The 14,888-nt window shown below is 40.1% G+C and overlaps 2 long non-coding RNA genes across 2 annotated transcripts; both read right to left on the reverse strand.

The window, feature by feature from the left end:
* Positions 1 to 505: 505 nt before the first annotated feature.
* Positions 506 to 8,990, reverse strand: LOC109178680. The gene is made up of 3 exons (XR_002053749.1): positions 8,811 to 8,990; positions 5,811 to 5,814; positions 506 to 519 (listed from the first exon to the last, which is right to left on the reverse strand). It is a non-coding gene; the product is annotated as an uncharacterized LOC109178680 (long non-coding RNA).
* Positions 8,991 to 9,010: 20 nt separating this feature from the next.
* Positions 9,011 to 9,580, reverse strand: LOC109178681. The gene is made up of 2 exons (XR_002053750.1): positions 9,281 to 9,580; positions 9,011 to 9,168 (listed from the first exon to the last, which is right to left on the reverse strand). It is a non-coding gene; the product is annotated as an uncharacterized LOC109178681 (long non-coding RNA).
* Between the last annotated feature and the right edge of the window lie 5,308 nt (positions 9,581 to 14,888).

The following is a 14,888-nucleotide window of genomic DNA, read 5'->3' on the forward strand; positions in this document are numbered from 1 at the left end:
GTAGGAGTGGCCGAGGTAGAATCGACCCTTCGCATCAGCAGCTTCGCGGATATTGCCGTTGATGATATGGCCAATGTCAATAATCTTGCGTTGCCGGATGCAGTAGGTAAGGAGCACTAAGTCTTTTCGGACAGTCCCCTTGTGAGAATTTAGGACAAGCTTTGCTTTGATGAAGTCCAAGATTCCCCTGTCAGCAGTCTTAAAATACTTGTAGTCCATGTGGGAGGCTACACCCCCCTGATATTCCATTCGGCCGTCGGGTGGAAGAATTGTGCAATACGGTTCAGCCAATCTTGGTCCATGTGGCCACGACCCATATCTCGATTAAAGTAATCATCGCCCATGTAATTACGCGTACCGTAGTACTCATTAATGGCTTCCGCCGAGAAGTCGACCGGAACGCCCCGGACAATACAAACATTGGTTTCGAGGCCATCCTTTCATTCGCATAGAATTCCCGCACCAGATTGCTAAATGCATCTCCTGGTTGAGCAAGGAATCGGGGTGCCCAATTCCACGCTTCCGGGACCACTATATGTGCGCCACGTTCTTTTAGAACGGGCCGGGCAGACATCAACTGATGGTATCGTTGAGCCGCTGCGTCTGTTACAAAACGTTCATATTGTGCAGCATGTTGTGGTTGTTCCCGGACTTGCGAAGATTCGGCTCTTGGCCGTTTGGATGGTTGACGGGCTCTTGGTGCCATAGGAAAAACCTACAAAATTCAAAAATAAAACAAAACTTTCAAGTACTTGATCTAGAATTTATAGCCAAAATATCAAAAGTGAGTCTAAGGATTTCAAACTTTTCAATCAAGGGCACAAACTTCACTTGGGCATTTAATCAAACACCTTGTGGGCATGAACTTTAACACTAGGTTTATGTAAAATTGACATATCAAATTCATCCCACAAGTTCACCACACAACAAAACAAGGGTACCCATCATCAGAAGCAAGGTCTACAATCATCATAGACTAAAATAAGGAATTAAAACTATCAAAACAAAGTGAAATGGAGCTTAAACAACCAACGAAGAAATTTAGAAAATTAAATCAAAATGTGAGTGCAATGGTTTCTAATGTAGCAATTACAACATGTATATAGCAACAATCAATCATTAGTAATCAACAATGGGCAATTTATCTACCAAAAATTCAAAATCAGGGGAAAAATTCGTGGGTAGGGCGCCTACCCAAGAATAGAGCAAAAATGCACATCCAAATCAAGAAATTGAAAGTAGAAAAGAGTGATTATTGTTACCTTGCAGCTTTAGGAAGTGAATGGAGAGGAGAACCAGAGGATTCAGACCTGGGGTATCTTGGGCGAGTGAGAGATTGAGAGAAAATTATGAGTTTGGGGAGAAAAACGGACCGCCGGTCGCAATTTAACAGATCTGTTCTGTCGCGTCTCGACGCGTCGAAAAATTTCCCGTAGGAAAATTTTCGAGACGCGATGGTTTCGACGCGTCGAGGAATGGGCTGGACGCGTCGAAAATTTCCAGTAGGTTATCCCTTCGAATCAGTGGGAACTCGACGCGTCGAAGACAACCCCTATACCGCTGTTTGACACAGAAACCAGAAAAAACACTCAAATTTTGTAAAACAAACTAGAATTAAATAATTAGCAAGAAATAAAAAATGCGATAAATTAAAGGATAACATGGGGTGCCTCCCATGGAGCGCTAAGTTTAACGTCGCTAGCTCGACTGTACCTCCTTTTCAGGTGTCACATGTAGGTCGGGAGATGAAGGCAATGTATCACATTGACCTTAGGTTCCTCGGGTGAATAGTAGTGCTTCAACCTTTGTCCATTGACCGTCAATTCATCTTGTGTTCCTTGAAGCACCACGGCACCCGATGGATGTACCTTAATCACTTTGTGTGGCCCAGTCGACTTGGATTTTAATTTTCCTGGGAACAATTTCATCCTTGAATTGAATAGAAGGACGTCGTCTCCCGGGACAAATTCTCTCTTTAGAATGTGCTTGTCATGTCACCTCTTGGTCTTCTCCTTGTAGATTTTCGCATTGTCATAGGCTTCGAGCCTGAATTCGTCAAGTTCGTTTAGTTGATGTAGCCTCTTCTCACCTGCGAGTTGCAAATCCATGTTGAGCGTCGTGACTGCCCAATGGGTTTTGTGTTCTAACTCCACGGGCAAGTGACAAGGTTTCCCATAAACAAGTCTGAAAGGTGAAGTTCCAATAGGATTCTTGAAAGCGGTCCTATACGCCCACAATGCATCATCAAGCTTTGTGGACCAATCTTTTCGAGACGGATTGACCACCTTCTCAAGAATGGATTTGATTTCTCGGTTTGACAGTTCCACTTGACCATTGGCTTGGGGATGGTTTGGTGTAGAGAGTCTGTGATGAATTCCATACTTCTCAAGAACTTTCCCCAACGCTTTGTTGCAAAAATGTGTCCCATTATCAGTGATCAAAGCTCTTGGCACCCCAAACCTTGCAAAAATATTCTTCTTGATGAACTTGATGACAACCTTGGAATCATTAGTTGGACAAGCAATGGCTTCAACCCATTTGGAGACATAGTCCACTGCCACTAGGATGTATTCATTACTAAAAGACTTGGGGAATGGACCCATGAAATCCAAACCCCAGACATCAAATAGTTCCACTTCAAGAATACTTTGTTGAGGCATCTCGTTTCTCCTTCCCACTGTGCCCACTCTTTGGCACTTATCACAACGAGCTACGAAAGAATGTGAATCTTTGAATATACTGGGCCAATAAAATCCTGACTGTAAAACCTTTTTCGCTGTTCGAGAAGGTCCAAAATGCCCTCCATAAGGTGATGAATGACAATGCTTTAAGACACTTTCTACCTCGTCTTCGGGCAAGCATCTTCTTAATATTCCATCTGCACATCTCTTGTATAGAAACGGTTCATCCCAAAGATAGAATTTTGCATCAGTTTGTAGTTTCTTCTTCAACAACCTAGAAGCATTTGGTGGAAATTGTTGGCAAACCACATAATTTACCAAATCTGAATACTAGGGCATAAAAGCACGAAGAGCCATCAGTTGCTCTCCCACGAAGTAATCATTGATTGGAATCTTTTCTCCTTCAGCCACTTCGTTTTGGTTATCTAATCGGGACAAATGATCAGCTACAAGATTTTCTGTTCCCTTTTTGTCTATGATTTCCAAGTCAAACTCTTGAAACAGAAGGGTCCACCTCATCAGTCTTGGCTTGGATTCCTTTTTGCTCATCAAGTACTTCAATGCTGAGTGATCGGTATGGACAATGACCTTATATCCGTTCAGGTAGGATCGAAATTTATCAACAGAAAAAATCACAGCCAGCATCTCCTTTTCTGTTGTGGCATAATTAACCTGAGCCGCATCAAGAGTACGGCTTGCATAGTAAATTGGGTATAGGCACTTGCCCTTCTTTTGACAAAGGACGGCCCCTACAGCATAGTCACTAGCATCGCACATAATCTCAAATGGTAAGTTCCAATCTGGCGGTGACATTATGGGAGCTGTTGTCAATGCCTTCTTCAATCTGCAGAAAGCTTCAAGGCAAGCATCATCAAAAACAAAGTTAGCATCTTTTAAAAGCAATTGAGTTAAAGGTTTAGAGATTTTTGAAAAGTCTTTGATAAATCTCTTGTAGAACCCTGCATGGCCAAGAAAACTCCTTATTCCCTTTACTGAAACAGGTGGTGGCAGTTTCTCTATGACTTCCACCTTGGCCAGGTCAACTTCAATGCCTTTTTCTGATATCTTGTGTCCAAGAACAATCCCTTGTTGTACCATAAAGTGACATTTTTCCCAATTTAGAACAAGGTTTGCTTCTTGACACTTTCTTAATGCCTCATCCAAATTATCAAGACAATTATCAAAAGAAGAACCATATACAGAAAAATCATCCATGAAAACTTCTATAGTCTTCTCAACTAAATCGGAAAAAATGGCTAACATGCACCTTTGAAATGTAGCTGGTGCATTACATAACCCAAATGGCATCCTTCGATATGCAAAGGTGCCATAGGGGCATGTAAACGTAGTTATCTCTTGGTCATCAGGGTGGATTGGGATCTGGAAGAACCCCAAAAAACCATCAAGAAAGCAAAAGTAAGAGTACTTAGCCATCCTTTCAATCAGCTGATCAACAAACGGAAGAGGAAAATGATCCTTCCTGGTGGCATCGTTCAACTTTCTGTAGTCCGTACACATCCTCCACCCAGTGACTAACCTGGTAGGAATGAGCTCATTTTTCTCATTACGGACTACAGTTGTCCCCCTTTCTTTGGGACCACGTGAATAGGGCTGACCCACTTACTGTCATGAACAGGATAAATGATGCCAGCTTTCAACAATTTTAGGATCTCTTTCTTCACAACCTCCTGCATCGTAGGATTTAACCTACATTGGTGCTCAACACTGGGTCTACGCCCATCCTCTAAGTTAATCCTGTGCATGCAGTAGGAAGCTCTAATTCCAACAATATCATCAATAGTGTAACCAATGATTCTCTTATGTTGTCTTAACACATTTAATAATTTTTCCGTTTCATCATCTTTCAAATGAGCACTTACAATCACTGGGTAAGTAGAATTTGGACCAAGATAAGCATACCTCAAGTTTGTTGGTAAAGGTTTTAATTCTATCTGTGGTGGTTCCTTTTCCTCGAGGTTACATGCAAGGAATATTAGTGGCAATTCCTGTGATTCCTCATCATTCGTACCATCCTCCAAGCATTCACTCTTTGTAGAATCTTCACCTTCGAGTTGTAAAGGGTCATTGGAAATCCATTTACCCCTCTCATAAGTTGCAACACATGAGTCGATTTCGTCTACATAAAAGCAAGAATCAAGACAAGAAGATTTGTTAGCCAATTCAAAAACATTAAATTCAACTTTATCTTCTCCAATCTCAAGAACTAAGGTTCCTTTTTTGACATTGATTATAGCTCCAGCGGTTGCCAAGAATGGTCTCCCAAGGATAATAGGAATTTTAGCATCTTCTTCCATCTCTAAAACCACGAAGTCTCCCGGAATGTAAAATTTGTCAATCTTCACTGGCACATCCTCCAGAATTCCGATAGGATATTTCACTGATCTGTCTGCCAACTGAAGAGTTATGGATGTAGGTTTTGGCTCTCCAAGTTGCAGCTTTTGACACAAAGAATAAGGCATCAAACTCACACTTGCCCCTAAATCTCATAAAGCTTTTTGAACAAGTGATCCTCCAATAACACAAGGGATAGAGAAACTCCCAGGATCCCTAATTTTTGGAGGAAGCTTGTTTTGAATTAAAGCACTACATTCTTCACTTACTGCTACTGTCTCACGATTCTCAGCTCTCCTCTTGTTGGATAAAATCTCTTTCAAAAACTTAGCATACGAGGGAATCTCGATCACTGCATCAATAAAAGGAATGGTGATATCCAGTTGCTTGATCAAACTGTAGAAGTTTGCTCTTCTTTCCTCTTCCCTAGATTTCTGGAATTTTTGTGGGAAGGGTAGAGGTGGTGTATGCTTCTTTACGGGTTCAATTTCTTGTATCTCATCTTCCTTATCTTGAGCAATAACACCCTCATTCACTTTCTCATTTTCACCTTCTAGATTCTTCTTGACAACTTGTTCCCCATTAGGATATGGTGGGTCCAATAATTGCTTCCCACTCCTAGTGGTGACGGCGTTCATGTGTTCTCTTGGTTTTTCGGGCATAGCTGGCAACTTACCTGTGACTTTAGTACTTGATATAGATGGTTGATTTGCTAACTGATTTTCAACCATATTTTGGCGAGTATCCATCCGATCCAACCTTTCTGTAATCTCTAACTGACCTTTAACCAATTTTTCCAACAATAATTCCATATTCGACGGGACCGGTGTTTCCACATTAGGCTTGGATTGATTTACTGGAACTTGATATCCTTGGTTCTGCCTGAATTGTGGTGGATGATTTCCTCTAAAATTTTGCTACCCCTGAAATCCTGGTGGTTGACTTCTACTATTTAAGTACTGGGGATTAGCCGCCCCAGCTGGATTACCCCAAGAGAAACCAGGATGATTCCTCGATGCATTTGGATTGTAGGTTCTTCGTTGTTGGAATGCCGGTTGTATACTACCATACCCTACCACATCAACTTGTTCCATTGTAGCTTGAGAATCAACACTGAGACACTCCTCTGAATTGTGCTCTCCTCCACACAACTCACACATCATTGCAGGTCTTGGAGGAGTAGAAGCTTTAGAAACATTACCTGGAGCTTGATTCTTGATAGTAATCTGGGCCAACTGTTGAACTAAAGTGGCTACATTATCAAACTTAGCCGATAGAGCGGATATCTGATCAACTTCAGTCACGCCTCCTATCAACCTCTGGGGAGATCTCTCTGAATACCAAGTCGTCCCATTCATCGCAATATTTTCCAACAATTCTTCAGCTTGATCTGGCTCTAGGATTGTAAATGATCCTCGCGATGAAGCATCGACTAGGATTTTTGAATTGTCCAGTAATCCCTCATAGAAAGCCATCATTAAATCCCAATTCTGAATACCGTGATGAGGACATTGTATCCTCATCTCTTTGAATCTCTCCCATGACTCTGCCAAAGACTCACCAGTTAACTGTCTGAAATTCTGAATAGATCTCCTCATTTTCTGAGTCTTAGATATGGGAAAAAATCTCTTAAGGAACTCTCTGTGCAACTGGTCCCAAGTTTCAAAATAGTTCGCCGGATAAGAGGCAAGCCAACTGTTAGCTTTATCCCTTACAGTGAATGGAAAGAGGCGAAGCTTGATAGCATCTCCCGGGACTCCATTAATTTTGAAAGTGCTGCAAATCCTCAGAAATTTTGCAATGTGAGCATTAGGGTCTTCTGTTGGTGACCCACCAAAAGGATCCGAAGCAGCCATCGGAATTATAGCCGGTTTTATTTCAAAATTATTAGCATCAACCCCTGGCACATTGATACTTCCATGTCCTGCTGCATCTGGAGCAACGTAATCTGAAATGGGCCTCCCAATGCGTAGTGGTTGATTGACTCCCTCTCCATCGAGAGCCAGATTGTTCTGATTTCCATTGTTCGCCATCCTAACCTGTTTTCTTAAGAACTTGGCTCGCTTTTCGATCTCTGAATTAAAAGGTTCTAATCCTTCGTTCCCTGAAGAGCGAGTTCGCATATAACACCAAGTCCGCTGATAACAGAAACACAGCTCAACACAAGAAACTCGTTATCGATTAGCGAAAATAAAAATGAATTAAAATAAAAGAAAAAAAATTTTTAAAAAAAAAAGACTAGACTCCGAAAATAAAACTTTCACTAATATTAGTACGTAGCGCCACCTCCCCGGCAACGGCGCCAATTTGATGCGTAGTATATTTGCAAACAAATAATTCCTGGAGTATTCAGGTAGTCGAACCACAGGGAGATGGGGTACTAATCAGTAATTACTCGCTTACTCATAAGAGCTAGTCTGATCGAAACTTGATGGTTGATTGGTTGCATAAAATAACGAGCAAGAAATAAAACAAATATTAAGGTTTCGTAAACAATAGAGCAAAATGGGATTCTTGGGATCACAATGTTTAATCACCTAGTGCCAATTAACGTTTGTAATATTTGGTTTGGAATTAAGATCTGTGTGGGAATGCAAAGTGGAATCGAATTACTCCCGTAATCTCTATTCCTAGTGAATTTCCACTCCCGTGGCTTAAACACCCGATAAGATCGAAGATCAGCATTCAATTATTCCTAATTACTACCATCTCCCGATGAGCAACAATCTAGAATAAACTTCCCCTAATAAATTCCCCTTTCCCAAGGTCTAACCATTAGGTGCAATCGTGTGTGCCCTAATTTATGCCCCAATTCCCATTGGTGACACAAATATGACTATGAAGCTAGTAATTTAGGCCTTTAATTACCAACAACAACAGGTTAAAACAAGATTGCAACACAAATCATAAAACCAAACATAAATATATTAAGAAATTAACGAACAAGGCACATAGGTTCATAAACAAATTCACCCAAAAATCCCTAAGGAATTTAGCCGCTCATGGCCATAATAACAGTAAATTCAATGCTTAAAGATAAACAAATAACAACGAGAATAAGAGTAAGACTGAAAGAGTTCTCCCGAATCTTTCTAGCTAGTTCTCTATTCCAAAGCTAGTTGTAAATCTTCAAATTGGTCCTCTTTGTGCTTTGCTCTTGATTGCCTTCAAAACACCGAAATCGAAGAAGAAAAAAGAGAGCCTAGGGTTGATAGAAGATGATCTTTTTATAGTAGAGACCCGATGGCATCAATTTAGGAGTCTTCCAAATTAACGTCTCTCCGCGATCTCGACGCGTCAAGGCATGGGCTCGACGCGTCGAATTGCTGATGCTTCGACTTCTTCCTCTTTTAATCATTTCGTGCTTGAAATTCTTCCCTTGCTCTCAGGCTCACCCTGTAATGGTGAAGAAAAACACTACCGAACACCGTAAGGCATTCAAAACAAGTGTAAAAACATAATCTAACGAGAAAGCAAAGAAAACAAGTAATAAATGGACATGATTCAATAACTTTGTTTCTAAAATGAATCAGAAAAGCTATAAAAACATGCACAGATGTGATAACATCACTGAGATTGTTGGACTGCCGAAATAGTAGGGTCACCATGAATATTTGGTGACAGAGAGAGCTCCCACAATAACCAGCAGTTTGTTGTGTCTTTATCCAATGAGTTAAGGGAAATAGGAAGTCTAGCCAGAGATGGGTCACAAACTAATTGTACCGGTGTATCGCCAATGGTAAATTCCATTGTCAGCTTTGTCCAATTTGCCTTAACATCCCCCAGTGTCTCTAACCATGCTATGCCTAGAATCAAGTCAACTCCACCCAAGGGGAACACAAAACAATCGATCGGCATTGCATTGGGGCCCAAATCAACCTGTAGTTGAGAATATTTACCGTCGGATTCAGCACGACGACCATCCCCAATCGGACTCCAAAGGTCGTGGTTGGTTCCAGTGGATGTTGCAAAAAGGAGGTCAAGCGACGAGAGATGAAATTATGACTTGCACCACTGTCTACCACTATAAGAATATCAAGACCTGCAATTCGGCCCTGAAATTTCATTGTCTTAGGACCGTCAATCCCTCCCATGGCAGTCAATGGAAGTTCTAACAAGGAAAGCTGCGCAACTTCTGGTGGTGGGTCTCTGTCCAAAAATTGATCGATATCACCATCATTGATTTCACCTCCACCGTCTTCATCTTCACTTGTGATTAATGTTCTAAGGGACTTATTCAGGCATACATGTAATGGGCTGTAGGGTTGTTGACAGCGGAAACAGAGTCCATTCGCTCTCATGTCTAAATATTCTCTATTTGAATAACGCTGTGCCGGAGCCGGTGATGATGTCAAACCAGAGCTGCGTGTGGAAGCAGAAGCTTGTGTTTTTTAGAATGAAGTTTGCGTTTCAGAGGGAGGTATTTGGCTATTAGTAAAATATTGAGAGTGGGCCGACATGGGTTTGGGCTGTGAATGTTTTAAATAGGAATTGGCCTAGTAGCTTTGCCCATGACTTTTGGACCAGGTATTTGCAGAACTCTTCTGGAACGATCGTTCTTCTTCATTCACATCGCGGCTAGGGAATCAACCGGTAAAAACAAAGTCGATCTCTTGTTCTACGGCGCGAGCCACCCGCATCGCCGTTCGGAGGTCTATCACGTCATTTGGTTGAAGTCGCACCCGTATCGTCGGTTTCAGCCCGTTGAGAAAAAGTCCTAGTTGAATGTGAGTCGCAAGTCCTGAGGTTTGGGCAATCCGAGTTCGAAACTTAGTGATATACTCATCGACTGTTCCTATCTAGCGAAGAGCCGCAAGCTGCTCGAACAGTGGACCAGGTAGGTCTTCACCAAACTCTTCTAACAGGTCTTGAGTAAACCGAGACCATGTTAGACTAGGATTTTGTTGTTGTAGCCACCGAAGCCAATGTAGAGCCGGTCCTTGCATACTGATAAAGGCTGTCGGAACCTTCAGATCTTCCCGGGTGTGATGTATGGCGAAATATTGCTCTACTCTGGCCAACCATCCGATCGGTTCGACACCATCAAATGTAGGAAGTTCCAATCTTCCCGTGGGAAGTGTGGTGTTGTCTGGAGGAGCCAATCGTTCTGGCGAGGGGATGGAATCAATTGTTGGGACTGCTACCGATGACGCACTGGCATCGCCCTGCCCTTTTCTTTGGAGGGAGAGAGCGAGGAAGTCGGACATCCTAGCCACAGAAGCTTCTACAGCTCCAAATCGATCCGTCAATGTAGTCAATTCAGTACGAATTGCATCTTGGTTATTCCCTAACGTCTCTATGAGGGAATCATGTGTGTTCGTCATTCAACGGTAGGTCGGACCAATTTGTTAGAGATAAGAACAAAATGTATGTTTTATTGACTGAAAAGTTTAGAAAAGGAACAGGAAGTCATAAGACCTTCCCCACAAGAGTATTAGGCTCTTGCCCAGCTACTTAGAGCTTCAAAGACGTAAAGGATTTGATGATCTACTCTCTTCTAGAGATTCTGATTTATAGTGCTAGGACATGAATAATTATAGAAAGGAGATGATTGCTGATATGATTGTTGAGATGATTATGCCTCTCTTTATTTGTCAAAACCCTTGAGTTAAACCTTCCCTTGTATATCCTAATTTGCATCCGAGTAAACTATCCATCCTTTTGGATGCGTATCATACTTCATGTTCAAAGGTAAAAACTCAGACACACAAGTGTGAACATAGAAAACATTCATCCATCGCACTAGTCCTTCCAAAAGTCGGTAGGTCATGAGTTTGCTAAGAGAGATGTTTCTCTAATTGATCAAATCAGCTTGGGTATTCTCCTGGGCTTCAAAAAATTGAGGAGGCTTCTTCACTATATGGTATAATGCTTTCTACAGACAGATAGAATTTCCTTAAGCCATTTGGATTGGAAAGTTAATCTTGGTGAGGATAATCAGAGAGAATTATCAGTTATTGGAACCAATTGTGATGTTGCATTCTGGTTATGGTCCAAACTCAGAGTATAAGGTATAATTTCTCTTACACTAAAAATTTAGTATTCTGTATTTTAACAATATTCAGTGATTCATATTTACTGAATATAGGAATTGCCCTCACATGCATTTGAAGTAGTTAGTTTACTTTGGAATTCAAAATTATGGGGTATATATTATTATATTAAACAATTTAAAATATTTTAGTTTTTTCATTTTTTATTTATATTTATAATAACATAATTTTTTCCCGTGCCTCGCGCCGGTGAATTACTAATAATAATAATAATAATAATAATAATAATAATAATAATAATAATAATAATAATAATAATAATAATAATAATAATAATAATGATAATAATGATAATAATGATAATAATGATAATAATAATAATAATAATAATAATAATAATAATAATAATAATAATAATAATAATAATAATAATAATAATAATAATAATAGAACAATATATAATTAAGCTAAGCTCGAAATTACAATAAAATAGTATATAATTAGGCTAAAATACACCTTTTATCAGATGTGTAGGTGTATTTGCTGAATAGATCATGATTAATAATTGTTCCCAATGTAGTGTTTGGTTTCCCATTGTAATCAAATTGGAAAGCAACAAGTAATATCATAATCAAGCGTGCGAAAATAGAGAAGAAATTTTAGACATGTAATGATTGCAAAACAAATATAAAATATCAAATTTTAATAAAAATTTATGCTTGAAAATAATCATTACAGCTTAAGTTTGGAATTGCAAATTTGGTGGGAAACATACTATAAATATTGCATGTGCAGAGGAAAATCTCACAAACTGAACACCCACATTATCAGCATACAAGTAGAAAGTTTAACTCCTAAAAATCCCCATAATGCATGGGATGTATATTTTGGCAAGTGAGGTAGCCCACTAAACACCAAAAAAAAAAGCTATGAGAGTTAGGTTGGTTAGAACATATGAGATCCCAGATCACAGAGGCAGTTCTTTTAGTAAAAGCAAGGAATGACCTCACCGCGTGTCCTAAGATTCTTATATCCTAAGTACCTAAACACTTAGAATTCAAGCTTAACATCCTAAAGTCTCATTCTTATGGCACTAACCTAGGCTCAATCATATGCTCCTGAGCATTTACACTTAAAGTTCAAGCTTAACATCTTAAAGTCTAATCCTAAAGGCATTGTCCTAGGGCCGATCTTAAGCTCTGATATCAACTGTAAGAATGTGACTATATAGAGTATACTACTTGCGTATATATATATATATATATATATATATATATATATATATATATATATATATATATATATATATATATATATATATATAAAGTATGTCCGGGATTGCGACTGTATTTGATATGCTTCGAAAAAATCCAAGCTTCAGTGGCCAGACTGTCTACTCTTATGGTGTCTTCTCAGCTAAACTCGCTGCCTCTGCTTCCACCGCTTCTATTGCCGCAACTATTCCTTTTGCTTATATGGCATTTTTGGGGTAAAAGATTCACTTTTCCGTACATATGTCCATATCTAACATAGATGTAATTTTGCATTTCCTCAGTTTAAGATTATTAATAGAGATTATCAACTAATATACTGGACTGACTGACTCAGAGACTTGATTTGTCAGCCATCCAGTTAGAAAGCAGATAAGTTTAGAGCGGAAGACTAATGCAGAAAATAAATCAACACATACGATGTTTACCCAGTTCGATACAGTGTGTATCTACATCTGGGGGACGATCACCGAGGCGTCCAATCCACTAACTCATAATCCAATGTACAAAGGTAGAGAAACAACAATCTCACCCAAGTGCCCCACACAAGGTATGTACCCAGTCTACAAAGGTTTAGTGGATTGTTGAAGTCGGAGAGCCACGCATGCAGAAGTCCAACGAAATCCCTTCGATTGGAGAGCTAACTCTGATGCAATCCGCTTCAATGACGCAGTCTCACGTTGTTCCCACAACTGAGTGATCTTCGCGTCCTTTCGTTTAAGCAACGTTAATTCTTCTCAAGTTCTTCATCATAATCACCAAGAACTTAATATCTTGAGAAGAAACATGATAATCAAAGATGTGTGTTCCTGTATAGCATTGAGTGTTTTTGTCTTCTTAAAAACGTAACCCTAATTCTTGATCGAATGAGGATACTTATACTTCCTTGGAAGAACACTCTCCAAAAATATGTTTGATCGTAGATGGTAGGACGATTTGTGAAGAATGCAATCTTTAAGATTCGGTTCATACCTTCCACGCTGATCCGCTGATATTCTTTCCAAAACTGTCTTAATAAACCACATTCAGCATTTTGGAAACATCTTCCTTTAACAGATCTTCAGTGGCAGTGCGTTTGTTGATAATACTGATCAATCATTCCTCTATAAGAACAAACAGACACTAAGCTAAACCCTATCTTAATTTGCCATAATAATATTGTCGATTATATGTTGGTGTTTTGAACAAAATAAAACAGTAACAAACTCCCCCTTTGGCTATTATTTGGCAAAACAACTCGACTAAGGATCGAACTTTTAGCTAAAGATAGAGATGAGAACTAAATGTCGCATAAAGGGAAAACAGTCTGAAATACAACCCATAAATACATCAGTACACAAGCCGTGCTGGATAAAACAAGTAGTAGGTCCATTCTTCACAAAACATAAAGTCACCACAAAAAAACACACGCCCAGACAGGGCCAGAAGATACAGTAAAATACCATCACAAATCACAAAAAACTCCCCCTGAGTTTAGGCACTCCCCCTTTTTGCCAAATATAGACAAAGGACACATTAAGCATTTGAGGGACCTTCACTTTTAGACTTCACATTCTCAGCAGCAGACTCAGTCAGGCTCAATCAAAGCAAAACAGTTGCAAGTTCAGTGCGGGCTGCATTGAGCTGATTCGTGATAATGCCATTCACAGTTTCTAGCTCAGACACTCGAGCCTTCAGCCGTAGGGATAGCTGCACATCTTTAACATGTGGCGAATCCTCAACAGTAGTGTCAGCTTCAGAGGATGGAGGAGTATTAACTGGCGTAACATCCATGATATGTTTGTCGATCAACAGTCGCGGATCAACAGTATACAGCAGAGATGGAGTAATGATCTCACTTTGCATTGGCACCAGCCCCTGGGACGTTAAAACTCCAAAGATGAGATTCGGATAAGGAAGTCTTACCTTCTATTCCATTGGATGTATGAGTGTAAGAATGTGATAGAAAATCCATCTTCCCAGATCAATTGTCATCTTGGTGCCAATTTTGAACAGAAGAGCAGCTATTTGCTTCCTAACAGTATGAAAGTGTGCGGATGGAAGCCAATTGTGCAGAGCAATGCGGTGCAGAATAACATACTTGGAGGTAAAAACTGAGCTTGACAAGGTAGCAGTATCACCTGTAGGCCAAACTAGAGTGTGACCACCAGTGAGAGTCTTTGCAACCAAGTCCCAATAAAAAATTTCTTCTTCTTCCACTGGCTTTAACCCATAGTACTCATTGATCATGTCTGGTCCGAATAAGTACCACTGTCCCTTGATGAAAATCTGCTGGCACCGCGTTCCAGTAAGGTTGTCAATCTCTTCATTCAGATTGCAGTAGAACTCGTAGGTCAGCAGCTTTGAATATGGACAAATGGATGACACCGTCTTCATCAGGCCAACCTCACTTAGCAGAGGTAGAATATCACAAACTGAATTCAATTGATCCTCATCAACTGATCTCTGGACTATTAGCTCTCGTCTTACCATTGTAGTCCACTTGCCTTGAGCAGTTGTAGAAACAAACTAGGGCTTGTAAATGGAGGTATCAGGACTGTCAGAAGCAGTCTGTACATCATGAGTGACACTCCTTCCTCTTGACCTTGTTG

Source organism: Ipomoea nil, unplaced genomic scaffold (genome assembly GCF_001879475.1).
Source record: "Ipomoea nil cultivar Tokyo-kokei standard unplaced genomic scaffold, Asagao_1.1 scaffold0865, whole genome shotgun sequence".
Classification (NCBI taxonomy): Eukaryota; Viridiplantae; Streptophyta; class Magnoliopsida; order Solanales; family Convolvulaceae; genus Ipomoea; species Ipomoea nil.